A 26,207-nucleotide genomic window follows, 5' to 3' on the forward strand; every position below is an offset into this window, starting at 1 on the left:
GCTGTGGCTAATAAAGACGTTTTTTAGTCCAGCTGTGGTAACCTGTAAATAAACTGCTCCTCTGTCTCCTCTCCCTCGAGAGCTTTACTATAGTGCGTTTTTGGAGACATCCCTGTGAATTGGGTAAACATACCTACTTCATAACCTTACCAGGTTGTGAAGTTTGTTTTCTGCATGCCACCTGGAATCCCCAGCTCAGCTCCTAGTCTCTACAGGAACGGAGTGTGTGTTAGGTTTGTTTCAGGTGGCCGGCCTGAGCATCCCTGTTTTTTTTTTCGTCACTCGGCGGCAACTGCGACAGCACCTCTGGCCGGGACGGGCGGCAGGCCTGGGCGAGAGCCTGCCAGCAGCGGCTCAGGCTGGGGTGACCTGCATCCTGCAGAGCCATCCTGCTGAGGTTTAGCAGACTGCTGAAACCTCACCGGCTGTGTGAAAACAGGAATTAGGAGCTTTTATGGTGCAATTTTGTATGTTGCATTTCGCTAGCAGCCCTCTGATAATCAAAACTGTAGTACTGACCAGTGCCGTGTATCCCAGAAGTCTGGAAAAGTCTGTGTACGTGGGTGGGAAGTTAGAGTGAACTTGTTTTTTTGAAACTGTTTGGCATTTTTCCTTTACTGTATTAAGACATGGTGCTTTGTGCTTAACATTACCAGTTGTCCTGTTTGGCTCTGGTGGAGAATAGTGCTAAGGTTAGATCTTGTAAAATAGGATTAAAGATTTAGTAAACTACTAGGCTGATTCACAGACCACTTTCTCAAACTGTAATCTCTTAATGATAAAATAATGGAGTGTCTAAACAAAGGTTGCTGGCAAGGTTGTAGTAATGTAGGTAGTGCTTGAAAAATACCAAATAGTTTTGATTGGGTACCAGGGTGTATGAAGTAATGAGTGGATGGGTCTAGCTCTTAATAAAGCCATTCATTAAAACATTTGGGCTTCCCAAATATGCCTGCCATCTAAATAGGCACATTGGAGATGGCTGTGTTTGTTTTTCTCAGGACAGTATGGCTGAGCTGAATGTGGTGAGTTTGCAAAACTTTCATGTACTTCTGAGGTTCATCCATCTTGAACAGAGAATTTCAGATGATTCTATCTTGTCCCTTGGCTTCTGAACCTCAAAATGGTCACTAACCATATAAATATTGTGGAAACATGTATGTTAATTAGATTAAAATAATAAAGGGAAGCTTTTGTGACAGCTTGTGATAAACGGAATGTCTTATTCCAAGCCCAAACAGCAAGCCTGTCCTGTCTTTCATCCTGTGGATGGTAGCGAGTGCCAAGGAGGAAGAGTTTAAACAAGGAGAAATGCCTGTTGGTATCTCCATTCAATGCTTATTCTGGTATCAAGAGTGCCCAGGAGAAAGGAATTTTGCAGCTGAATTGCTGCTTGTGTGAAGAACCAGTTCTTTAGGGTGTTTTGAACCTCTGGTATGTTGGTTTCACTTGCTTTCCTTCAGTTCTTGTACTGGAAGAAGAGGTGAACAACCTTGCACAACTGTGTCCATGAAATCCTGGGCAGTGTGGAACTATATAACCTTTGTTACTGGTTGAAGGACCCTGATGGGTTGAACTGATTGTTTTATGAATGTGGTCCACATGTGTGATTCTTTGCTGTTTTTCTGTCTTGGCCCCTTTTGAGATGGGAGTTAGAACTGAAAACAGTCTTTGAGTTGAATACAGTGTGGGTTAATACAGTTAACTAATCATATAGTACTTGCATAACTGATCCTTCAAGTAAAAGTAAAGCAAAATAAACCTTGGGAGCTGTCTAGAAGCACAAATGTATTTAAATGCATTTAACTTTGAAGTTCCAAGGACACATACAAGGTACAGTTGCATATATTAATCTTAAATCCTCCTGGTGGTAAATTGTTACACTTTAGAGACATGGTAATTATTTTAGATGGTGATTTAAATGTTGATAATGTATTTGTGGAGCCTCTCATTAAATAACCCAGTGGATTAGATGTATCCCACACATAGTGTAGAAAAGGCTGTGATGAAGCAACTGGGAGTTGTTTTAATTAAATATATATTCTTAATATATATTTGGTATTAGCAGTTTCTGTACTGTACAAGAATAGGAAAACTGGGTAGAACAAATAACAATCTCTTCATTATTCCTTCTCATATACTGGCTGGCTTTATCTGCCTTTGTTCCTCATACTCCCAGCCAGTGGCATTTTTTTCCAGATTAAGAGTTTAAACAACAAAGATACATGTAGTTTATCAGTTCAGAAGGCTGAGTTATTCCTGATGAAGGGGACATCTTGATGAAGGTGGGTGTTGTGTCTGGTACCCTGTAGCACCAAAAGTTATTTACTTGCTTGGATTAGGAAGCTTTGGAAAAGAACAGAAGTGAAACAGACTTGATCAGATACAGTATGTATGGATACTTCTACTGTAGTAGTCTAAATTTCTTAAAGTGTATAATGATGTTGACTTTAATATTAAACAAAATAATTAATTATGGGAATTCCATAGCATATAACAATCATACTGTGTATTACCTAGAGAAATACTCTTCTGTCAAAAGCCCCGAATTTTAAGGGTACTTGAGAAACAAAGCTTTTAAACATTTGTCCGTGGAGCTCTTTATACTGTGCCTTGTGCAAAAACATTAAAAAATAGTCCTCCCTTTGTCTTGCTTAGTAACAGTCTATTCTTCAGAAGGGAAGGGAAATAAAAGATTTAGGGTCTATTCTTGGTAGTGATATTAGTAAGTTGCTGACTCATCCTTTGGGCTTGAGTCTACTGGCTGTTTTATCCATAGCATTATATTAGTGTAGTCAGATTATTGCTAGTGGAAACTTTTATAACTGCTGTAGGTTGTTCAGCTAATGTGATTTAGGATGGGTTATTCTCGCACTCGAAGCAAGGCCATTTCTGCTGTTGGGTTAGGTTACACAGGACCTTGTTAGGTTTTGCTGAGTCTTTGGAGATGTGTTTCCACAGCCTCTTCAGGCAGCCATTCCCAGTGTTTGGCTACCCTTCTTGTAAAAACTTCTGTTTTAATACTGCAATTCCTTTGTTGTGGCTTGTATTTTTTTTTTTTTTCCTGTGTACCTTGGAGGAGAGCCTGGCTCATTCTTTGCTCAATGCATCCCCCCCTTCACCTGTCCCTTTAGACAGCTTAAGACTGGAAGTGGATATTAGCAACCCACATTAGCTTTTTCATATCTAGTCTGAAGAAACACAGTGCTTTCAGACTGTACCCATGTGCCATAGGTAGTAGTAGGCAAACCAGGAACAAGAAGCCAGCTTTCTACAGAGGCCTCACCTTGTGCTTCATCACCTGTGCTTTGAGCAGATGCATGTCTGTCCTGCTGGAGCTGACATCCACCTTGCCTGATCTGTGCTGTGCCCCTTCACCGCCAGGAGAGTGACTGCATGGCAGCATGCCTAGTACTGAGATATTTGCACAGTCTTCTTTTTTTCTTTTTTCTTTTTTTCCCTTTTTTTTCTGGGGGTGGGGTTGGTGGTGTTGAAGGATAGACAGGTTTTAGTTACGTCAGCCTGGATTCTACAGTATAATATAATTATACTGGTTCCAGATTTGTGATGAAATGAAACATGATTTTGTCTTGGGTTCTGAAAATCTTCCTGTTGGTTTCAAGAATTGTCTCCTCTTGTGAAATTTACCTTCCTGCTTTGGACAGCTGACTTTTTCATGGTGTGGTGTTTTTTTTGTTTGTTTTGTTTTTAATAAAGCTTTGAAAAGCATCGAATGGATGCTTTGATGGGAACAAAGTGTCTCTCTAAATAAGCAATGCCTAAAATGTAATGCTAGGCCCTAGTTAAGTCCTAAGCATGGACTCTGGTCTGTAATAGTGAAATGAGTGAGTAGCAGGAAGAAATTAATTTCTGGTAACATTGCCTCTGCGATACTTTGTCATTCATGGGCATATTGTTGCAAATGCTGCTTGTGGGAAAAATAGAAATCTGATCTGTAATTTTTCCTCTCTCTGCCTGAATTTGATCCTGAGTTAGGGAGTCGGGTATTTTCTTTGGGAAGGGGGGCAGTCCTTTCAGTATATACAATGAACCATTCAGCCTTGACCAAAATGCACACTGTTCAGAGCTTGATACAAGAATCTACTTAAAAACCAAACATAACCCCCAAAGTGATAGTATTTGCATAGGATATCACTGTGCTACATTGTTTGACCATCTGTGATATGTTTTCTCACAGTATTTTGTTAACTCCCAAGTGTTATTTAGGCTAAACACTTTGTATAATTTAGTATGTATTTTCGGTCTTTTCCCTCTTAGAGCATAATTGGTTCAATTAAAACCATTAATGCCTGTGGTGTAATTGCATTTTATGGAGTTACAAACTGGTGTTAGAAAGTGCTGCCCATTAGAATTTTCTGCTATAGCAACATGCATGGCTTAGTATATTTTACCAGCCCCAGCAACTGCCTCTGTAATCTACTGACTACATATTCCTCAATGAAAGCTTTTTTTAGTGGTTCAGTTTACTGAGTGAAGAAGTAAAAATGTACCACTGCGCAACTTCAGTCTTTATATTGATGAAAGTGTCAAACAGAACACTGATTTGTTCAGCTAGACAAAATACCAGAGCCATAGTGCTTGGTCATAGGTATGGGTTGAGAGAGAAGGAAGGTCCCATTTCTGAAGTGCTGGTGAGTTTTTGGTTGAGAAGATGGAAACACTTACTCAGTGGCTTTAGTAGCTGGATCATTTAACAAGATATCTGTCAACTCATTCCTAGGTTTCTAGTAATCTTCTTAGTCTTCTGCACCCTTACTAAAGGGAAATACTTGCTGTTATCCTATTTATATCTATCTAATATCGGATTACTGCTGCTTTGTGATGGTTCTGTCATTTTTTTCTGTTTAAGAAGTGCACAGTGGCGGGTACTGACTGGGGTATTGAAAATGAAAAAGTATTAAGGCAACATGTCAAGTGCAACAAGGTCATGTTTTTGTATTTAAAATGTTTAAAATGCAAGTTTTCTTCTGCTAAAAATAAAGAAATTCTGCTAAAAAAAAAAAAAGTTGTTAGGTATAATATGGCTGCTGCATCCTCAAGTATCTGACAGCTTAGTTGGTAACCTCATGTTACCAAGTTGGAGGCCAGTTATTAGTGTTGATTCCTGGCCATGCTGCAAAGAATAGGCTTCCAAGCTGCTTAGAACAACAAAGTCTGCTTTGCTTCATGTTGCTGTTGGAAGCACCTTAATAATGAATGTTATCTGGATGTTATTTGCATTTAAAGTCTAGTGTAGAACCTTGATCCAATACCTCAGAATAGACACTTGGAAGACCTGTCTAATGACCCAGGTCAACTAGTTCAATTACATGAACAACTTGAAACTCTTCCATTAATTTAGACACTTCTAATGCTAGAATTATTTTAACCTCCTCTTTATGGTTAAACCCCCATCTTACTGACAGTTTTTTTTAACATAAAGCTTGAATTTTATTGACTGATTTTACTTGAAGGTAGTGGTAGCTCTAACCCTTTTTATTTGACACCCTCCTTTATTTTGTGCCCTTGCTCAGGCATAAAGTTCCAGGAAGTGTGGACCTACTCTCCCCAAAGGAGAAATACCAGTGATAGAAGGTTATGCTGAGGTAAAAAAATGTAGCCTAGATCTGAAAAAGAAATTATGTGGTTCACGGAACAGGAAATGTGTGTTTCAGCCCTTGTTACTTGAGCTAGTCTTGCATTCATTGAGCAATTTGTCTCCATTTGTGTGTTCTGCAGTCCTTAGAAAGAGGTTGGGGTTTGGATCTTCCCACTTTCCAGTGAGGCTTTTAAAGGATTATGTCCTTTGTGGTAGGACTAGAAAAGGGAAGAAACCCTGCTGAAATGATACTCTAGGAGGGACTTCAAGTGTTGGTATTTCTTCAATTCCTCCCACTCAAAATGGAAACAAAACCTCACCTTTTTGGTCAAGGAAAGGTTTATAGGAATGTGGATAAGCTAACATACACAGACTTCATTGGTCTTGGAAGTTGTTAAGTATCAGTGCAAAGATGTGCATCTCAAAGAGACTTAGTTTTCTGTTTCTGGGCAGTGTTTAGAGTCTTATCTTCATTTGAACACATGTTCAAGTGAGGAAACTGATGGAAAAGGCTCTTTACGAGACATTGTGTTGGCACAAATGGGAAATAAACTTTTAGTGCTGATCACAAATGGATGTAGGTAGTTTAATACAGTTAGTGTGGGGATTTTTGTTGACAAAACAATGCATTAGATGGTTGTTAAATGCTGTGCCAGCTGTATGTGTATGTGGGGCAGACTTCTGTTTTGAGGGCATTCTCTTTTTTCCTAGCTTGTCCCTGATAAGCAGGCTGTATGCAAGTGCAGGATATGTCTCTAGGCATTCCCCATGGTCACATGTGAATGTGGTGTCATTGTCAGATCTAAGTTTTTGGATGTATAAGCATTTGATAAGATGCTTTGAAGGAAAGGCAGGAGAGCCAGAGGGTATTGTCTGAAAGACTCCTATTAAAATCATGCTGAGTCACTGTATGCTTTTAATGAAAACGTGCTGCATTACCACAACTGTTTGGAAAGTGCCCGTCTAGAATGAGTTCATTGCATAAGCTTAGGAGTCAGCAGCTCATTTTAGCAGCTTTAGGAGCCATACTGATGGTACTGTACCTGGCATTCCAGCAAAAAAAGACACATTTAATAAAAACTGTGTGTGTCTGGCTTAAACAGATACCTTGGACATCCCTGTTTATGTAAGTAAGCCTTAAATATTATCCCAATAGCGGGGTGTGTCACCTGGTGTGCAAGAAGCCAGTCCACACAGAGTTGAGCTTTTTGCTTTTATATCCAATTCTATGCAGAAAAAGGAGCAGGGTGGTGTTCCACAAAGCAAGCTCAGTTTCCTAGAAAGCAAGTGCTACTTTTATACCCCAAAACATAAAAAAGACCTTTATCTCTAACATGATTCTGTGATTTGCACGTGATTGGTTAACTAATTCCTTGCTTCCATTTAAAGGGGCAAGGCTCAAAAATGTCACTGTGCATGCTCAAAGAGTAAGGACCTTGTTAGTAGGGGTCCCTCTAGCCTATGGGTGGATATTTTAGTATGCTAATATATAATTAATATATTAATGATACATTAATATGACAAAAACAATTACTTAGTGTTTTATACCCAGTGTTCAAGGCTGTAACCCAGAGAAGTTGTGGAAAGTTTCAGTGCTGGGCTGTTGACTACTTGGGATGTGTCTTCTGTAATTGGAGTTTAGTTTTGTCCAGTTCTTACTGTTTCACTCTCATGCAGGCTCTCTTTTTTATTCTGCATGTCCCTTTTGTTCTTTTTTATGCATTTTTTTTCTCAAATGTGATTTTTTTGCACCCACCCTCCCAAAAAACAAACAAAACAAAACCAAATAATAATTACTTATTTCAAGTAATAACTGACATGATTGCTATTAACATTAATGTTTGATAGCTATTGGGGTAGATACCCAAAGTTTAAATGTTCCTAGTTTGATGGGTTGGTAAACTGTAAGTTAATGAATGCTTTCTATTCTAAGACTTATGTAGCTCATTCTGAAATTATGAAAATTTGATTGCTTTCTGCAAGATTTATTTTGCCCTGCATAACAGTTCTTCCTGCAAAATGTCACTCCTCTAGGAAATTGTTAAAGGTTAATAGAAATACGAAGTGTTGCATACTGCTTTGGTGTATCAGCTTTTTTGAGAAAATTTGGGCAGCATGTCGGTGTTAAATACTTGCACAGTAGCTTTGTGTTGTTACACAAACAGTAGCAATGACTCCACATAGAAGCACTTGTGAAATGGTAGATGTGGTGGTTTGGGACAGGAGCTGGTGCAGGGCCTCTCCTGCCAGAGGTTAGAGCTAAAATCCACCTTTTGTGAGAAGAAATTACAGAGAACTGAAAGTATCACAATCTGTATACTTTGTACATAAAGGTAAGAACTTGAGGTAAATAAATCTTTTTTGTCAGTTCTCAGGTCCTTCCTCAGTTTGTATTTTGATTGGACTTGTCATTTGATGCTAACTCTTCTCTGTCCCAACCTGCTGCAATTGCCCTTGTCTCCCCCCAGATCCTTAACATCCTTAGAAATACAGGAAAAATGGGGGATGGGAGGGGAGGAAATTCCTCCTTTGTAAGAAAGGAGCGAACAAGGTGGAAAAAAAGGCATGCTTTACAACTTCAGCGTCTTCTTAGACTACAGTTTTTTTCCTATGAGAATGCTAAAGCAGTGAAGAACAAGGTGAATCTTCTGCATGCTGAATGGGCCAGGTGACTCAAATCTACTGTCTGGACAAACAAATCCTCTCTCTCAGTTGAGATGAACTCCCAAGCTTTAACTTAATCTTTGGAAAGCTCATGGATTATCATATCTTTCAAGTTCAATACGTGGATGTTGTTTACACTAAAACATTTCAGTTTTTGAGAGTAGATGGTATGTATCTGTCACAGAGCCAATGGCATGGGCTCTGTGAACATATATGTACGGTTTTCGGGGAAGCATGGTCTGCTGGAAAAGGTTCTTAATTACTCTTTTATTTCAATAGGAATCAGATGTGTTCTGTACATTTTTCATTCACACTTAGGGGGTAATTTAGAAAAGTACAGCTTAAAAAAACAGCCAGTGTAGCAATCATTTTAATTTTTTCATCTTGCAGGTAATACGGTGGCTGTACTATCTTCTCCCTTTGGTCCAGTCTATAGGAGGCTAAATGGTTGGTCCCTACTTGCCCCTGTTTTTTTAAGTTAGGATGCTGCCCTGTTTGCCCCCAGGCTTCTGTCTTTGTTAAGCTCTTTGCTGCTTTCTTGCCATTGGCTAGGAGTTGTTTTGAACAACAGGCACTTGTGTGATGCTGAACTAATTTCAGTTTATATCACCAGTAGAAAAATAATCTTCTCACTGACAAGCTCCAAAGGGATGGGAGAGAGACTGCGACAAAGCATAGCATTTAGGTTGGCTATTTTGGTCTGTATCCATTGTCTAAGCATTTTTTTCCCTCTCTTCAAGAAAGCAGATCAAAATAGGCATTACTGTCTGTTGTGTCAGGCAGTAAGGGAGAAAGCCTAAAGGGATAAAGGCTTTAAAAAAAAAGGAAGAGATTAAGGTATCAGTTTGGTACTGGTGACAATATTCTTAGTCTGCACAAAATGGAAGGCATTAGTAGTTAGTTATATCTTAGCTTTCAGTGGTGTTAAGTTTTTTATTTGGGTGTGAAAGCTAGCTTTTCCTTTGTTTGCTGTACAGCTTCCTTTGTAGCTTTTTAGGACATACATAATACATAAAAGTATTTTTATCAATTGCACTTTATATACGTAATGCAGAAGTGTATACACACAGATCATTTGGAGGCATTTCCAGCTAACATGTATGTATCTAGCCTCCATTGGGGTTCATTGGAAATTTACTGACTTGATCTATGGCATATCTGTGAGTTTTCTAGTGAGTTCTTTAGTGCTTAATTTTATAAACATCTTCTAGGGTTTTTTTTGTGTTTTTTTTTTTTCCCCCCAAATATTACTGTTTTATTTTAATTCTGTTCACAACAATTGGAAGATATTTAAGTAAAAAAAATCAGGCTCCAAACATTCTCCTTTAAATAGCAGCAAACAGATTTGTTTTTTAATAGAAATGCTGTTGCAGTGTAATTTGAATGTGATTACAGTGATTAATTCTTCCAGACAAAAATTGTAAATAATGCTTGTTAGCATTTGATTTATTTGTTGAACTTCTTTGGATTTTCTTTGTATCATCCAAAAATTCAGGACAGAAAATCTCTTTCTAGTTACTTTTTACCTGTTATCCTAAAATAAGGAAATGTATGAATTCATAAATCTATTTGTAACTTCATTTGACCATTGTAAATAATGTAAATAAAAAACCACCTAGAAACTGAAGACTCCCCTCCCTTAACTTCACTCCCTACCCATCCTTCAGTTTTAGATGCCACAGTTGTGGTGGTAAGTATATGTAGAACTTCTGAAAAGTTTGAAGTACTGCTTCTGTTAGCTGATGTGATACAAAGCTGATTTTTTTTTTTTCTCTTTTGAGAAAGAAGCATTGGTTTATAATATCAGTGTATGAGAGTACGGTGTATGAAATGTGTATTTTTTCAAGTTTCAAAGATAGACTCAAGTTTGCAGAAGGAGGGCAAGACTGGGGGAGGTTAGAGATGTAAATTATCAGACAACCTATAGAGTGATAGTGCCAGGTACTGACATTATATAGGAAAATGTAACTGTCATTTGTATGTAAATACCACCTGTCTATCCGTAGAATTTGCTATGAAGTGAATGCTGATTCATAGTGTGAGCTGTCTTTTCTCTGCTTTTAAGATTTTATTTTATTTTTTCCCAGAGGCAAGTGTGAGGATGTTGTAAGGCTGAATATGTCACATAAGCTAATCTCAAATTCACTTTGTCCTCATAGACCAGTTCAGGGCACTCCAGCTGGTTACCAGGCAGTGGCTGACTACTCAAACTAATGTTCAGGCTTCTCAAGCCAAAGTATGAGACCCAACAAAGCCAGTGGGTCCTGTTCAGTGTCACAAGCTCCTCAAATACAATGTCTCCTGCAAGACTTTCAAGAGCTTCCATGCGTGTATTGTTTAAACTTATATTGCTTAACTTTTTTTTCAATTGGATGATAAAAATAAAAATTCTGTCATGTTGGTAAAGTTCTTAATGACAGCAGAAGACTCAACCTACAGATTTGATTGTTCAAAGATACTTTTCTTCTGAGGAGAGCAATCTGCCACTTTTTTCATTAAATGATAACAGGAAGAAAAAGTAGTGTTCTTAGTACAGAAGTTAACCTCGTTCTTAATACCTTTAACTAGTAGAACCTGTCTGTAGCTTCCACAATGGGTAAAATAAAGATGAGCACAGTTAATTAGTGTATTGAGATAGATGCATTTCAGTTACAATTTGAGAATCCTGGGAGTGACTTGAGAGACTTTACTAAAATATTAAGTGCCTAAATGGACGTAATAATTATTCTAACTTTAAAATTTACTGAATTTGGATCTAAATAGTGCTTGAATGTCAACTATGTTAGCACAGCCAGTAAACCAGGAATGTTGTTACTGCACACTAACAATGAGTGGATTAAGGTATCTTTGCCTTCTGAATAGGATCTCTTTTAGACCATGAAGTTATGGACTGAGTATTAGAAGGTGAGTGATGTCTTTGAGTGTGACTATCAGCTATTATGTATTTGACCAAGCTATTTGTTTTTTTGCTTAACATTAAATAATATAAACAATTTTATAAACAAAAACATGCTTTCTTTAATACCAGAGCTGTGGGCCTTTGAGTTGCAGAACAAGAAGTAAGGCATCACCTTCCCTAATATAATAAATAATGTATTGTCATTGAAGTTAGGCATCAGACTGAACTTTCAGCAAGTCATGATTGACTTTGAGTGCTTTACTACTCAAAATGAAGGTAGCTGTAATGGCAGTTGTGTTCATTAAGTGTCACTGTTGAAGACTGGGACCATAATGACTTCTGACAGATACATCTTCCAGGTCCTACAGAGGCAGGAAGTGCCGAGCATCTCAAGATCTAATTTTTTTTTTCTTTTTCAGATACTCTGTTGAACAGCTTGTTCACCCTTTCATAGCAGGGATCAGTGTCATTTACTCCAAAGCCAGTACCTTTTGGTTAATAATCAATTCTAACAGTGTTTTGAAACAAAAATTTTGGAGCTTCCAAATCTCCTTGCTTTCTAACACTCCTCACCAAAGTGGGAGTTGAGGTGTGGCTGGGTAAGGATTCTGAGATCAAGACCCAATAACAACAAACAAGCTGTTATTGAGCAGGCATTCTTTATTGCAGTGCTGGGCAGCACTGGGGATATCTCCACCATGAGTGCTCTGAGTTAGTGAAACACCCCAACTAATATACACCAAAACCATGCATATTTAGTTGCATGTGAGTGAGTTCCCAGAATTCTTTTACATAGTCATTTTATTTCCTGGAATTGGCTTTGTAATTATGCATTCTTGAGGGTCTCCTGTGGGAGTCTTTGTTGATTCTAGTCCTTTGTCGTCTTTGTCCTGGTCTCTCATCCTGGTCCTGTCTCCAGTCTCCCACTGGTAGATTGCCCAGGTGGGTCAGAGTCCACATAACTGTTGTCTGTAGGTGCCACAGGTTCTTAGAAGACTTGATGTTATCACAACCTACAGGATGCTTGGCATAGTTGACTGACAGTTTCACAAAGTGCATTGTTTTAAAAGCAACCCTTTGTATAGCAAATTAATTATTTTAGTAAACTTTTATTAGGCTATATTTCTGTTGAATTTACTAATGAATATCCTATGATATATCAGTTTTCTCAAAAATGTTGAGTCAGTTCTGGGTTGTAGGTTGGCTAATCATTGTCTTACTTGGCAGGGAAACTGAAAAAGGAGGTATTGAAGTAGGTCTGGTTTACAAAAAGACATTGCCAGTATCACATAGAATATTGGAGAAGTGGTTTTGCAGTCAGTTTATAGGTGCAAGAGCATGCTGTTGATAATACAGATTGTTACTGCTGCCGACTCCAATTCAGACGAAGCTTGTAGTGATGAATTGCTTGGTCTAAGTCATCTGTCCTAAGGAATTTTGCAGCAAAAAGGACATTGCTCACCAGTAACATTTGCTAACACAGTAACTAGCACTTCTAATATATACCTGGATTTACAACAATAATCTTCACATTCTGAAAGGTCAGAGACAGCTGCTAGGTGCACTGCGTAAGTCCTTTAGATGTTACTGGGGCTGACTGAAGTACAGATTTTGACACCACATTTGTGCAACTTGTGGACTTTACTAAGAGGAAACAGATTGAAATTAAGGTATTTGACTCTATTAGTTGCTGTAGGTCATCAATTTCAAAGGCTGCTCTTGACATTGTTGACTCTGTCAGCAGCTTACATGGTTGGCTGTTTAAGTGTAAAAATGCTGGTGAGGTTTCTGCACAGATAGGTTTTCTTTAAATAATGAGGTTTGCCTAATACAAGCAACAGCACTTAGTCTATCCCAAGGAAAGCAATGGGACAGTAGTAAAGTTCAGTGATTGCTGCATTCTTTTTTGAAATTTTCTGAACCAAATTTAATTAATCCAGCCCTTGTTCAAACCAATGTTCAAAACAGATGTGCTGATAAAGTTTAGAGAAAGTCTGTTACATGATTATCTTCTGTTTTCTAACTTCCTGGGGAGGTGTGGCTGGAGAGCTGCCTAGCAGAGAGGGACCTGGGGGTGTCAATTGACAGCCAGCTGAACATGAGCCAGCAGTGTGCCCAGGTGACCAAGAAGGTCAACACCATCCTGGCCTGCATCAGAAATAGTGTGACCAGCTGGACCAAAGAAGTAATCCTGCCCCTCTACTTGGCCTTGGTGAGGCCACACCTTGAGTAGTGTGTGCAGTTTTGGGCGCTGCAGTATAGGAAGGACCTTGAGGTGCTGGAGAGGGTGCAGAGAAAGGCAACTAGGCTGATTAGGGCTCTGGAAAACAAGTCTTAGGAGGAGAGACTAAGGGAGCTGGAGCTGTTCGGCCTGGAGAAGAGGAGGCTGAGGGGAGACCTCATGGACCTCTAGAATTGCCAGAAATGAGGTTGTAGTGAGGTAGGTGTTGGCCTCTTCTCCCTAGTGACGAGCAATAGGACGAGATGACATGGAGTCAAATTGTGCCAGGGGAGGTTCAGATTGGGTATTGGGAAAAATTCCTTCACAGTAAGAGTGTTTAGGCATTGGAACAGGCTGCCCAGGGAGGTGGTGGAGGCGCTATTTCTGGAGGTGTTAAAACAATGGGTGGACATGGTGGTTTGGGAGATGCTTTAGTGGTTAGGGATTGTAGGACAGACTGTTGGACTTGGTGACCTTGAAAGTCCTTTCCAACCTTGGTGATTCTATGGTTCTTGGTCACATTTTCCAGACTCTGTGGGTTGTCTGCCTGAACTGTAAGAAATCCAGGGATTTGTCAGAGGTTAGAACACTTCAAGACTCTGAAACCTTTTCCAGCATTCATTCTGTCAATATTGCTGCATGATAGACAACATGGTGTGTACCATAGTGTCTATTACAGTATTTAATACAAACACAATGCATAAATATTGTTGAGTGGAACAAGTATATGCTTTAGCCTTTGGTGTTTCATAAATTAAGTACCATAGTGGTGATGACTATTTGCTGCTGTGTTCTGTTTTCAAGCTATGAACAGAGAGTGTCCAGTGTGGCTGTTGTTGTGGGCAGTGTTTTTTTTTAAATAATGGGTGAAGTGGTTATAAGATCACTGGAACAAACAGGTTGTAATTGCAACCTGTGGTGTTACTTTTCATGGTGGCTACTGCAGTGACATGGTAATTGCAGATCACACAAAATGTCAATAACTTTTGTAGTGGATTATTGCTTCTGCTGGCTCATTCCTTTGTGCTCTGCTGTGATAGTTGATGAGAGAGCTGGTCAAATACGGAGAGCTTATATAATTGCATCATTGTATCATGTATGTGTAAGATGAATATCAATCTTCAAGTTAGAATAATGGCATATTGCAGTATGACTCTACTAATTCTTACTGTTCTGGTATCCTGGCTATATATCCCTAAGAAATTTTATATTAGTAGGTGGAATCATGTAGTTGCTTTTTGTTAAAATCTTGGAAGTAGAGGTAACTGTCAGATCTGAGAATAGTTTCTGCACTACTCATGATGCAACTTGTATTGGTTATGATCATGTCAGTACTCCACTGAATACCATGCATTAAGGGAAATGCTTATACCTTTCAAAAACCTAGCCAAACCAGATAGATGTCATGATAAGTTTCTGACAATAAAAAACCTCTATATTATTGCAAAGGAATCCTGAATTAACTAAATATTATGAAATAAAATATGCCATCTTTTTGTTTTATTTCAGATCTTGGCATTTATTCTGCATTGCATCTTCTATTTGCTGTTTACATTACTTACCTCATTCATACTTTCTTCTGCCACCAGAACAGTTTTTCATCATGCTTTTGTATTTTTTACACAGGGAGCAATTTGGTATATATTGTGAGTGTGCAAGCCAGCACGTAGTCTTCAGGGAGTTCAGGATTCTGAAGCTGCTAATAAATCTGTTTTGCAAAGAAGTGCAGCACTTGGTTAGCTCACCAAGGTACTGGGAGGAAATTCCTTCCCAAGCTTTAATGGTAAAGAAACATTTTAGAAAGGTAGAATTAATAATCAAAGACCTACATTGTTCCTGTAACCTGTAATGTCTGATATATCTGGCTTACATGTTCAAGTACACTTTCAGAACAGAAGTATTTCTGGAGCAAAACTTACCACAATTGTTGATTGTGTGTAATTGTTATAGCTCTTAATATTTCAGTGTAACTAAAATACATTAATCAAAACATGGCTATATACTTTTGAAACTCAGAGTTTTCATGAATGCTGTCAAGATGAGGAAGTAGAGCATGTTGTCAATATGTATGAAGCTGGTGGCATGGGACCAGGCAGCTCACAAATGGAGATTGCAAACAAAAGCTGAAGTTACAAGTGATTGTGTAATAGGGCAGTGTTTGTTCTTCAGTTTTCAGAGTTGCTAGTAAATGAAGTGAATTAGCTATTCAGCTCCTTCCAAGATATGCTATTCATGGATTTGGTAAGGGACCACTGTCCATTTGTATGTGTTTCGTGTGGCTTTTTTTTTTTCCTCTGAACTGTTTGAGCAGTGAGGATTTTCTGTACCCTTGCAGTCAGCAAACTTTGAAGTTCACTGAATGGACTTCAGAATGAGCTGTCCTGGATGCAAGTCAAACTTGCTTCTAGCTTTATTTTGGTTTCTGGGAGAATAACCAAAAAAAGAAAATACAATAATTGACTATGTAAGCTGGGATAGTTTCTGTTGCTTTTTTTGGCTCTTCCCCCCATAATAAATGGAAAGCACTGTGACAAATAATTGTAATTCAGAATTTATTTTTAAAGCAAACTCGGAGGGCACTGGATGCTGAAATGTGATCTAGAAAGTGATAGTTGACCAACTACAGATAAGATGTGGTTTTAAAGTGTAAGCTTTGCATGCTGTTTGTTTTAGTAAAAAGTTGCCATGTCATGTTCTGTACCACTTGTGTTAATGGCATCTGCCTCTGCCGAAATGCTTATTTTGAAACTGCTTACCTGTTTTGCCTGATAACTTAATATGTAAACAATAAACAGATTGAGGAATAGCTTTTCCCTTCATGCTACCTTAAACTTTTAAGAGAATTATTTTCATTAGTTTTCATGTTGTGGTATGGTGTGTGTGTGTGGGTTGTTGTTGGTTTGTGGTGTTGTGTGTGGGTTTTTTTTGTTTGTTTTTTTTTTTTTTTTAATCTTGGCTACGTGTGAGCCTGTGCTGCAGGGGAGCTGAACAAGAGGGCTGATGAAGAAGCCACCTGTGACTAGGTCCTGTATGCTGTTAAAGTTTCTTAATAGAATGGTGTGGTTTCATCTTCCTTTTCCTTACCATGTGCCTCAAAAGAAAAAATAAGTTATCTGGACTCTTAGTAAAAGTTGTCCAGTTGGAGAATTTCAGGTCAGCTTTGTGTGCCTGTGAAACAGCACGTTCCAGTAGTATGCTTTGTGTACTGACCCTCAGTATTCAGCTTTCTGCTCTTGTATATACAGAAAATCTTTTTTGTTATTCTCAAGATCAGCATTATCTTTGTAGCTTGATTTCTGTGAGGGCACAAGCAGAATCTGGGAGAACTGCTTACTCTCTGGTTACAAATCCATGGGCTCCAATGGCATGCACTTAACGTGTGCTGAGGAAGCTGGCACATGTTATTGCTAGGCCATTCTTGAGTATCTTTGAAGGGTCATGGAGAACAGGAGAGGTGCTTGAGGCCTGGAAGAAAGCCAGTGTCACTTCAGTCTTCTCAAAAGTGAGGAGGACCCAGGAAACTACACAAGGCAGTCAGGTAAAGTGGTGGAAAAACTGATTGTGGATGTCATCTGTAAGCATGTGGAGGAAAAGGTTATCAAGAGTAGTCAGCATGAATTCACCAATGGGAAATCATGCTTTACTGATCTGATGGCCTTCTATGATGGCATGACTAACTGGGTACCTGAGTAGAGAGCAGCAAATGTTTACCTTGACTTCAGCAAGGCTTTTGACAGTCTCCTGTGGCATTCTCATAAGGAAGCTTAGGAAGTGTGGGTGAGATAAATGGACAGTGAGGTGGATTAAGAACTGTCTGGATGGCAGAGCTCAGAGTTACCTGTGGCATGGAGTCCAGCTGGAGGCCTGTAGCTCATCATATACCTCAGGGGTCAGTACTAGGTCCTGCTGGAAAGCAGCTCTGCAGAGAAGGACCTGGGAGTCCTAGTGGGTGACAAGTTAACCGCGAGCCAACAATGGTGCCCTTAATGGTCAAGAAGGTCAATGCCATCCTGGGTTCATTAAAGAGTGTGGCCAGCAGGTTGAGGGAGTTTATCCCCAGGTCAAGAAAGACCAACTACTGGAGAGAGTATAGCAAAGGGTTACAAAGATGGTCAGGGGACTGGAACATCTCTATTACGAGAAAAGGTTGGGAGATCTGTTTAACCTGCAGAAGAGAAGACTGAGGGGGTCTTATTAATGCTTATAAATATCTACAGGGTGAGTGTCAGGAGAATGGGGCCAGAGTCTTCTAAGTGGTGCCCACTCACAGAACAAAGAGCAACAAGCACAAACTTCAACACAGTAAGCTCCATCTAAACATGAGGAAGAACTCAATTATTTTGAGGATGACAAAGCACTGGAATAGGCTGGCCAAAGAAGGTTGTGGAGTATCCTCTGTAGATAGTAGAAGCCTGCTTGGATGTGATCCTGTGAACCTGCTTTAGCAGGGGAGTTGGACTAGGTGATCTCCAGAGGTTATTTCCAAAACCAACCAGTCTGTAATGCAGACTGCATACTTTAGGATAAGAGGCTGCCTAAAGGAAGGTAACAATATGATTGGCTTGAGGTGTGATAATACTTAAGACCTCTTTTCCTGTAGAAAGCCCCAGGAAGGGGACTTGTCATGACATTAGGAAGTTGAAATCTGTCTTAGATGTGTTGGAGTATAAATGTGACTCCCCCAAAATTCAAGTGTTATGTAAGTGCAATGCAGTTCTAGGAAAGCTTTAATGCTACAAGAGGGACTAATTACTGGTTTGAGCTCTTTACTATCATTACAATCAGTTTTTGTTCATATGGTTCATTATATTGATGTAACTTTGAAGTTTTTATTTTATTGTGCATTTTTTGCAGTAAGCAATCTGAAAGTTGATACTTTGTTAGGAGTAATTGATAATCATAAGTTTCTCTTGAAGTCACCTGGCAAGCTGAAAATTTGTTTTATTCAGCTGTATGATGCATATAAGGGGCAAAACCAATGTATGTTTGGTTTAGGCCAGAGATGATGATATTGTTCTCTTTCTCACACTTACATGATACAGTGCTTATAACTCACATTCTACGAACCTCGAGCGTACTTCTCTTGCTCCGTAACTCCATGTGGAACATGAAACTTAACTTACCAGCTGTGTGGTATTTTGGGTTTGCAAAAGAGGCTGTGGTTCTAACCTGTGTTTGCATGTCTGACCTGTACTGAAGAACTGGTAGAGGGAAGAGTATTTCAGATTCTCTTATCTGCCCAGTCTGTTGCTGAAAGTTTCTTGTCATAATGGAATGCAAGTGTGTTGTAGAACAAAACTCATTGGGGTGCCACACTGGGCTTTTTGAACGAAGGTATCAGTAAGCTTTGCTGGTGCACCAACTGATGGTCTGTGCCTTAATGTTTAAAAGAAATGGCAGTGGTTCATCCTTAAAAGCACTAAAACACTCAGCTTAGAAGAACATGACAATAACTAAGGTTTTTTTTCTCTGGAGTAAATGAATGAGGGACTATAAGAATCCAGGCTTCCGTCAAGTGCTTTTAAAATTAGGGAGATATACAGCAAGGGGCTATAAGTATGTGAGAAACTAACGTGTGGGCATTAGGCTACTTCTAGCCATTCCTCTGCAGTGAGTCAGGCTGATTCCCTCCCTTGTGATGCAGTGGGAGGCCTGCCAAGGAGAACAGACATATTAAATGCTACTCCCCAAGATACTAACAGGTTCTTCTTCAAAAGCCACAAATAATATTGTCATTGTCTTGAAAATTTAGGTTTAGGTTCTTTTATATCCTGAAGACTGATCTTTGTAAAGGACCTCCCCCGCTTCCCTCCCCTGTTGATTTAGTCAGGATTTTTAAGTTCAACTTTGTAGAATTAGGGCTGATGCAGTTGATTTAAAGTTACTAAAAGCTGACTGAAATGTAGGGTAAGGTCCAAGGTTTTGTAAAACTCATAGTAAAAAAAAAAAAGTCCTAGTCTTGTAAAACGTTATTGCTGGCATAAGTGAGAGTCTGACAGTAGTAGTTTCAGGGGGGTTGCCAGTCAGTAGTTGGAAGGTACATAAGGAAAGATGTGTAGCTTCATGTTCCTGCTGATTTTGGTGAGATAGAAAACAAGGGATCCCTTTCCTGTAGAGAGATACTCCTGTTGAACTACAGTTCTGTGCTTCACTTCAGGAAGAAGACATGGTAGCATTACCTCTCCTGAAGCTTGGTCCCCTCTGCTTCACAATACTCAAAGATGTGGATTGTCTCTTGTTTTAATTAGTTATCCACGACGATGTGTTATTCAGGAAGAAATGCTCAGGAATTGCACGAGTAATACTTAGTTTAAAAGGTTAAGAAGGAAGATTAAAAAAAAATCTATGATATTGGATAATATCCAGTATGAAAAAAATCTTGCATCCATAATCCCCCACCCAAAGTGTTATGTACTTCAGTGCTGAAAACTCTGGAATATCTTGTCAATATTAAATTGGTTTACAATACCAGAATGCTTTGAAATAATACCTTATATATATATGTAAATTTTGTGTGTGTGTATAAATACATTTATGCATTGTATGTACTATGGAATTATGTAACTTGTATAAAAGGAATTGAAATACAAATAGCTAGGTATATCAGTTTCTTCTGAATGTGATTATAATTTTAACACTTTACAGGTAATATAAATGTAAAAGTTTACCTGCACATGTTGATAAATACTTAAGCTGGTTTTAAATTATTTGGCAAAAACTTATATGCTAATAAGGTATTTGAGGAAAAATTGTTGATAGCACAATAATAGCAAAAGTTGTTTCAAGGTAGCAGTTGGGCTGTTTTGTCCAGTTTTCACTTTGTTTTAGAACTGTAGCATTTCCTTTATCTGTGTGCTTAGATACATGCACAATGAAAATTATGCAAGGTGTAGGGAAGGTGTGTTTGCCAGTAATCTACGATATGTTAGAATGCTTTGACTTTTGCAGCACTTGCAGTATTTCTGTCATTATCTGTATTGTTGGTTGTTGGTTTTTTTGTGTTGTTTTTTTTTTTTATCTTGCCATGTTCCTAGTTTTTCTTACACAGAACTGGCTTGTTTCATGAAGTGTAAAGTACTAAATATTCATTGAACAGTCCTGGTTGGAGGAGACTCCTGAATGCCATCTGTGTTCCAGCATCCCACTCAGAACTAGGGCAGGACTGGGTTGTCGGGGATTTGCTTCTCTTGCGTCTCAATCCTACAGGGATTGACATCTGCACTCTCTGTGGGGCCCTAGTCCTAAGGGAGACTACTTTCTCTGGTTGAATTGGCACTTACTCTGTAATTTCTTGCATGTTTCACACTAAGATCTTTCATCTTGTATCAAGTCAGATGACAACTGAAAAAGCATTCTAACTGGCAGTGTGCAAACTGTACATGTTAGGAAGGAAAGAATAGGAGAGCACCTATAGATGCTAATGGATGTGCAACCTTGTAGAAGCTGAAAGTGAGTTCAGCCTCTCCAGAAGAAAAAAGGTTTAAGTATGGAATTTTGGGGGAGTTATATACAATTTACAGCTTATAGATATATTGAGGGAATAATAAATACCCAAGTTACTCTAATGTATTGAATACATGTGGTGAAAGCATACATGTTAATTCTTTGTGTATTTTTTTCTTCCATGATGCCTCACAAATCTTTACCAGCTTTATTCTTGTTGCACAGTTCATAAATGAAGAGGTTAATTTCCTGACAAACTGTGAATAACTGAAGTTGTTGGCTCATGGTTTTCCTCCTTTGTTATTCCCTTGTGCAGCTGCGTAGCAAGTTGACCTCAAATAAGTCTGTGCTGGCTGAAGCTCTGGGACTAACCTGTTGTCCTGCTTGGCTTCATTTTGTAGGCTTTACTTTGGCAGCTCTCCAGGCTGAGAATTGGAGCTAGTAGAGTTTTTCTAGGCATAGTTCCAATAGAAGAGATACTACTTGTATGTTCTGTTATGTGTTTTAGGTGAAAGAGGGGACAATGAAGGGATGATGTATGTGTATACCCCTAATGTAAATACCCAGATTTGTAGATTGCCATATACATATTTATATTTTCTCAGCCAAGAGCATAGTGCACTGCTTTTACTATTTTGTACTTTAAAGATAGATAGGAAGTTTAAAATACAACTTTTCAAGCAGGTTAGCCAGTGTAAAATGTCTTAATTCCTCTATAAAGAGGGAAAACAATACTTAAATTGTCATAGGAATATAGTGGCAGGGATGGAAATTTACCAAAAAAAGGGAAATCCCATCCAACATATAGTTCATTACTATATTGCTTAACATATTGCTGTTTATTCATCTGAATTAAGTCAACACTTATTGATATTAACTTTTTTGTACAAAATGTTCTATATAAAGAAAGCTTACATTAAAAAATACATATATATATATATGAATGACTTTTCTAGCTTTAGTTTTTGTTTGAGAAGGTGCTTAGACATAAGTCTTAAGCAGACAAGATGAATCTGAAATTGTAAAAATAGTTTTCTCCACCCGGTTGACAGCTTGTACATCTTGTATTTCTTAACTCCTAGTATTAGATAAATGTTAATATTCCATGATCTCTGAAGCTTTCCTGGTAGTACTTTCAAAGAGTAAGACTGTGGTTGTACTTGACTGTTCAGCATATCAGGATGAAGAACCCTGGCAACACCAGGCTTTCTAAGTGTGTGGGTTTTTGCTTCCTCCTTCATCTGCACCCTAAGAATTGTTGCAAGAGACTTTCATTATGTCCTAAGTTACCTCATCACTTCAGGTATTTTAAATTCTGATGTTAATGTCATTGTCTTGCTAAGTCCTGAGTCATATGGTATTTGGCTTATGAGCAGTAGTGAAGTATTAGTTATTACTATCCCTTCTCTTTTGTTTACTATTTTCTTTACTTTGTATCACTTCAAAATTTGAGTCACCAGCTCTCTAATATTGTGACAAGTTGAATTGTAGACAGGAGACTAACATGTTATTGGAAGGGGCAAAGTACTGAGAACTTGTATAGTTACTAGGCTGTCCCTGCTAATAAAATACAGCCACAATACCATGAGAAAGCAGGTGTCTTGGAAATTATGTCCTGTGTGCGTATGAACTTCAATAATGTGAAAATGGGTGTATGGTTGGGATGAATCCAACGACTGTTGAGCAATGCTTTTTCTGCAATTAAGTGCTTAATATTTTGACATGCAGCAGTTTAAAGATTGTGTCAAGGAGATATACAGTAATGTTTTAGAACTATGAAATCTGAACTCTTCTACTTTCTAAAGGTGTTTGAATATTCAGTATAATAATTTACAGAATTGGCACTATCTTTTTTAGAAGATGGCGCAAATTAGTTGTTGACAGGTATATTATCTCTGTACTCATTCTTACTTAAGTCTGGAAAAAGAGCAGCTTTTAGGCTGCACCTTGAAAATGCTTGGACACTAAGTAAGCTGCTGTATACAACTATTTACAGCAGCAGTCAACAAGAATACGTGCTTTTTGCTTGCTTATCTTCTGTGGGAATGGACTTGATTGCCTGGGACTAGTTGTTATACATTCCTTAAGTACACAGGTTCTAATTATACTTTTAGTATGTTGCTACTATATTATAAACATTTCAGTAAAGCCAAGTGCTGGGTCCCGCATTTCAGTCACAACAACCCCAGGCAATGCTACAGACCTGGGGGGAACAGTGGCTGGAGAGCTGCCCAGAAGAAAAGAACCTGGGGGCTGTGGTGAACAGACTGCTTAAAACAAGCCAGCAATGTGCCCAGGTGGCCAAGAAGGCCAACAGCATCCCAGCATACATCAGGAGTAGCGTGACCAGAAGTAGAGAGGTGATCATGCCCTTGTACCTCAGCACTTACTGTGTTCAGTTCTGGGCCCTTCACTACAAGAATCACCTTGAGATGATGGAGTGTGTCCAGACAAGAGCCACCAAGCTGGTGAAGGGTCTAGAGAACAAGTCATATGAGGAGTGGCTGATGGAACTAGGGTTGTTTAGCTTGGAGAAGAAGAGGCTGAGGGGACATCTCATTGCTCTCTGTATGAAAGGAGGTTGTAGTGAGGTGGGTGTTGGCCTCTTCTCCCTAGTGAATAATGACAGGACCAGAGGAAATGGCCTGAAGTTGCAGCAGGGGAGGTTTAGATGGGACATTCAGAAGAATTTCTTTACTGAAAGAGTGATCAGGCACTGGAACAGCCTGCCCAGGGCAGTGCTTAAGTCACCATCCTTGGACGTATTCAAGAAACATGTAGATGCAGAACTTCAGGGCATTCTCTAGTGGCTGAGAATGTAGGTTGAGTGTTTGTGGTGGGGTTTTTTTTTGTGTGTGGTTTTTTTTTTTTTTGGTGATGTTCTTGTTTTGGTTTGCTTTGGTTTGGGCTTTTTTTCAACTCTGATCTCTAATCTGTGATTCTGTGATTTTGTGTTGCGTACTGTATGTATGTTTAAGAGTGCTTGGCTTCTCTTGTTGGTCCCATCTGCAGTGAAAGCAGTTAAGAATTGAATTTAGATAAGCTTGTGCAGTGAGGCCAATGCAGTGCTTCTGTTAAGGTGCCTGAAGCTGATGTGGTAGTGTAGAAGGTAAACTAGCTCAGCGGTGTTCCTCTCTCCACCCCTAAATCCCTTCAGATAATATTTTCCACTCACTGAAGGTAACTTTTTCTTCCTTAAAACTGTCTTCTAAAAGGGCTACTTTTCTTCATTGGCGTTACAGGCAAACCAGCTAGCAGACTAGTTGGGGCTTGGTGAGTTGCATGTGTGGTCTATATGAATAGCCTTGTACAGCTACTGAGCCTAAGTAGAAATAACTTATTGATCAAACTGATGAAGACTGATCAAAACTGGCACAGTGGTCAGCAACAAAAGCAAAAGTATGCCTTCCTTCCCATTTAATGTTTAATACTTATCTATCTACTGTTTATATGTAAAAAATCTTCCTTTTTTTTTTTTCCTTCCTAGAGTTCTGTTAAGTTTTCTTTGTCACAATGAAATACAGAGAGGTAATCTAAAAGTGGCTGACAGATATTTAAAGACCAGGAAGAAACCTACATTGAGGGTGTATTTATGTGCATGAGAAAGGGAAACAAAGCATCTTTTTTAAGTGGTGTATGAATACATGCACATCCTAAAACTGAAATTAAATTAACAGGATTTAAAGAGTTATTTAGTTAGGTGGGATACTGTAGGCTTATAGTCACGCTAGATAAGAAGAAAACTGTAACAGAGAGCAAGGTTTGATGCAGAGGTTGAGAAGCCAGGTGCTGATGTGGGGTGCCTTTTCTCTAGCTGTCTTTTTGACAGATATTTGTTAGTATATGCTTAAAGTTTGACAAGGAAACAGTACTTCAATAAGGGGGGATTCTTGATTAGTTTTCAGGGGATAAGGTTTTCATTCAGCTTCCTAACATGACTTTCAAATACTGAAGTGTTTGAGTATGTAAACCATTCATCTGATCCATCAAACCAAGACTTCATTTTTTTAATTTCTGGAACTTATTTTAAAATGAGGTGAAGTAAGACTTATGGAAATGATTAACAAAGTTGTAGATAGAGAGCTGTGCTGTCTTCTGTTAGGAAATACAAATAATTCTTGCTACATAATGTGCCTACTAAAGTGGGTTTGGTGGCTAGGCTATTGAGGAATATCTGGTGTTTTATTTTGAATACAAGTGACTTCTGACTTAAACTTTTTCCTGTTTGGTAGACAACTAAAACTTCTGATTCTTAACTTACTGGGTGTTTGTTTAGAAACCTAAGTATTTCCTAGCATTGTGTTGCGATTCATTTGTGCCGGTTAATGTTACTTGCAGCATTGCTAAGAATGTGGAAGCTAAACTGATGCAGCAGACTTAAAATCCAAATTTGGAAGGAAACAGGTGGCTGTTGATGTTTACTGCTCTGGCAAGTTAGTAAAAAAAAAAACCAAACACACACATACACAAAAAAACCCAAAAACAACAAACCAAACAAACAAACAAACAAAACAACCCCAGAACGTTTAAAATAACTTTATTTAAACAAATAAAATTAAATAGTTACTGAAGTCCAGACTACCTTGTCACTATGTGCAGAACTTTGACAACTTATAAGAGGTGTCTGGACTGGTGCTCACCACAGAAAGAATTGCTTTAGAAATGGTACGGACTGACACTTGAGGTTGTTGAAGACCTCCAAGGGGTAATAAAACTTGCCCACTAAAAGCTGTGCTATAAATCCTTAAACTCTGTTTTTTCCCCTCAGTCTCTTTTGTAGCTACTACTTTTGTGTTTTGATTCCATCTTAGTACTAGTGCTGTGGGAAATCACTGACTCTTTCCCCCAACTAGACTTTAATATCTATTAATATGAAGATAATTTGTTAGAAAAAGTTAGCAGTGGAATCAAATGGGAAATGATATGCTGTTATTTGCAGCTTTGTTAAGAATAATTCTGATAAATAAAACATTTGAGTAAGTTTCCAGTTTAAGGTGTTTTCAAGCATATGTTAATGTGATGAATAGAAACTGTCTTGGAAGGTTCTACTAATAAATGCATTATCATAAGAGGGAAAGTAAACTTCTTTTAATATGGGAAGGACAATCTACCGTATTTTCCAGTTAAATAGTACTGAATAAGAATTTGTGTACTTAAAGTAAAAATGTATTAGTAAACCAGATGAATTAATTTTTTACTGTATTTTGTCCCTATTACAAACAAATTAAAAATTATTTTCCTGTAACTTACCTGGGAATGTAATTGGGGTTCAGTATTATATATTCTAGTGTGTTTTGGCAATGTGAAAACCTGAATATTTCACAATAAGTCAATTTCAAATTAAAATAATAAATCAGAGTTACTGAAGTAAGGCCTGCAGC

General features: G+C 38.5%; 1 protein-coding gene across 1 annotated transcript in view; it reads left to right on the plus strand.

The window, feature by feature from the left end:
• GBE1 (1,4-alpha-glucan branching enzyme 1) overlaps positions 1 to 26,207 on the plus strand; it is a 160,184-nt gene that overhangs the window by 957 nt on the left and 133,020 nt on the right. The gene's annotated exons all lie outside the window — the stretch shown is intronic.

Source organism: Apus apus, chromosome 1, assembly GCF_020740795.1.
Source record: "Apus apus isolate bApuApu2 chromosome 1, bApuApu2.pri.cur, whole genome shotgun sequence".
Taxonomy (NCBI): domain Eukaryota; kingdom Metazoa; phylum Chordata; class Aves; order Apodiformes; family Apodidae; genus Apus; species Apus apus.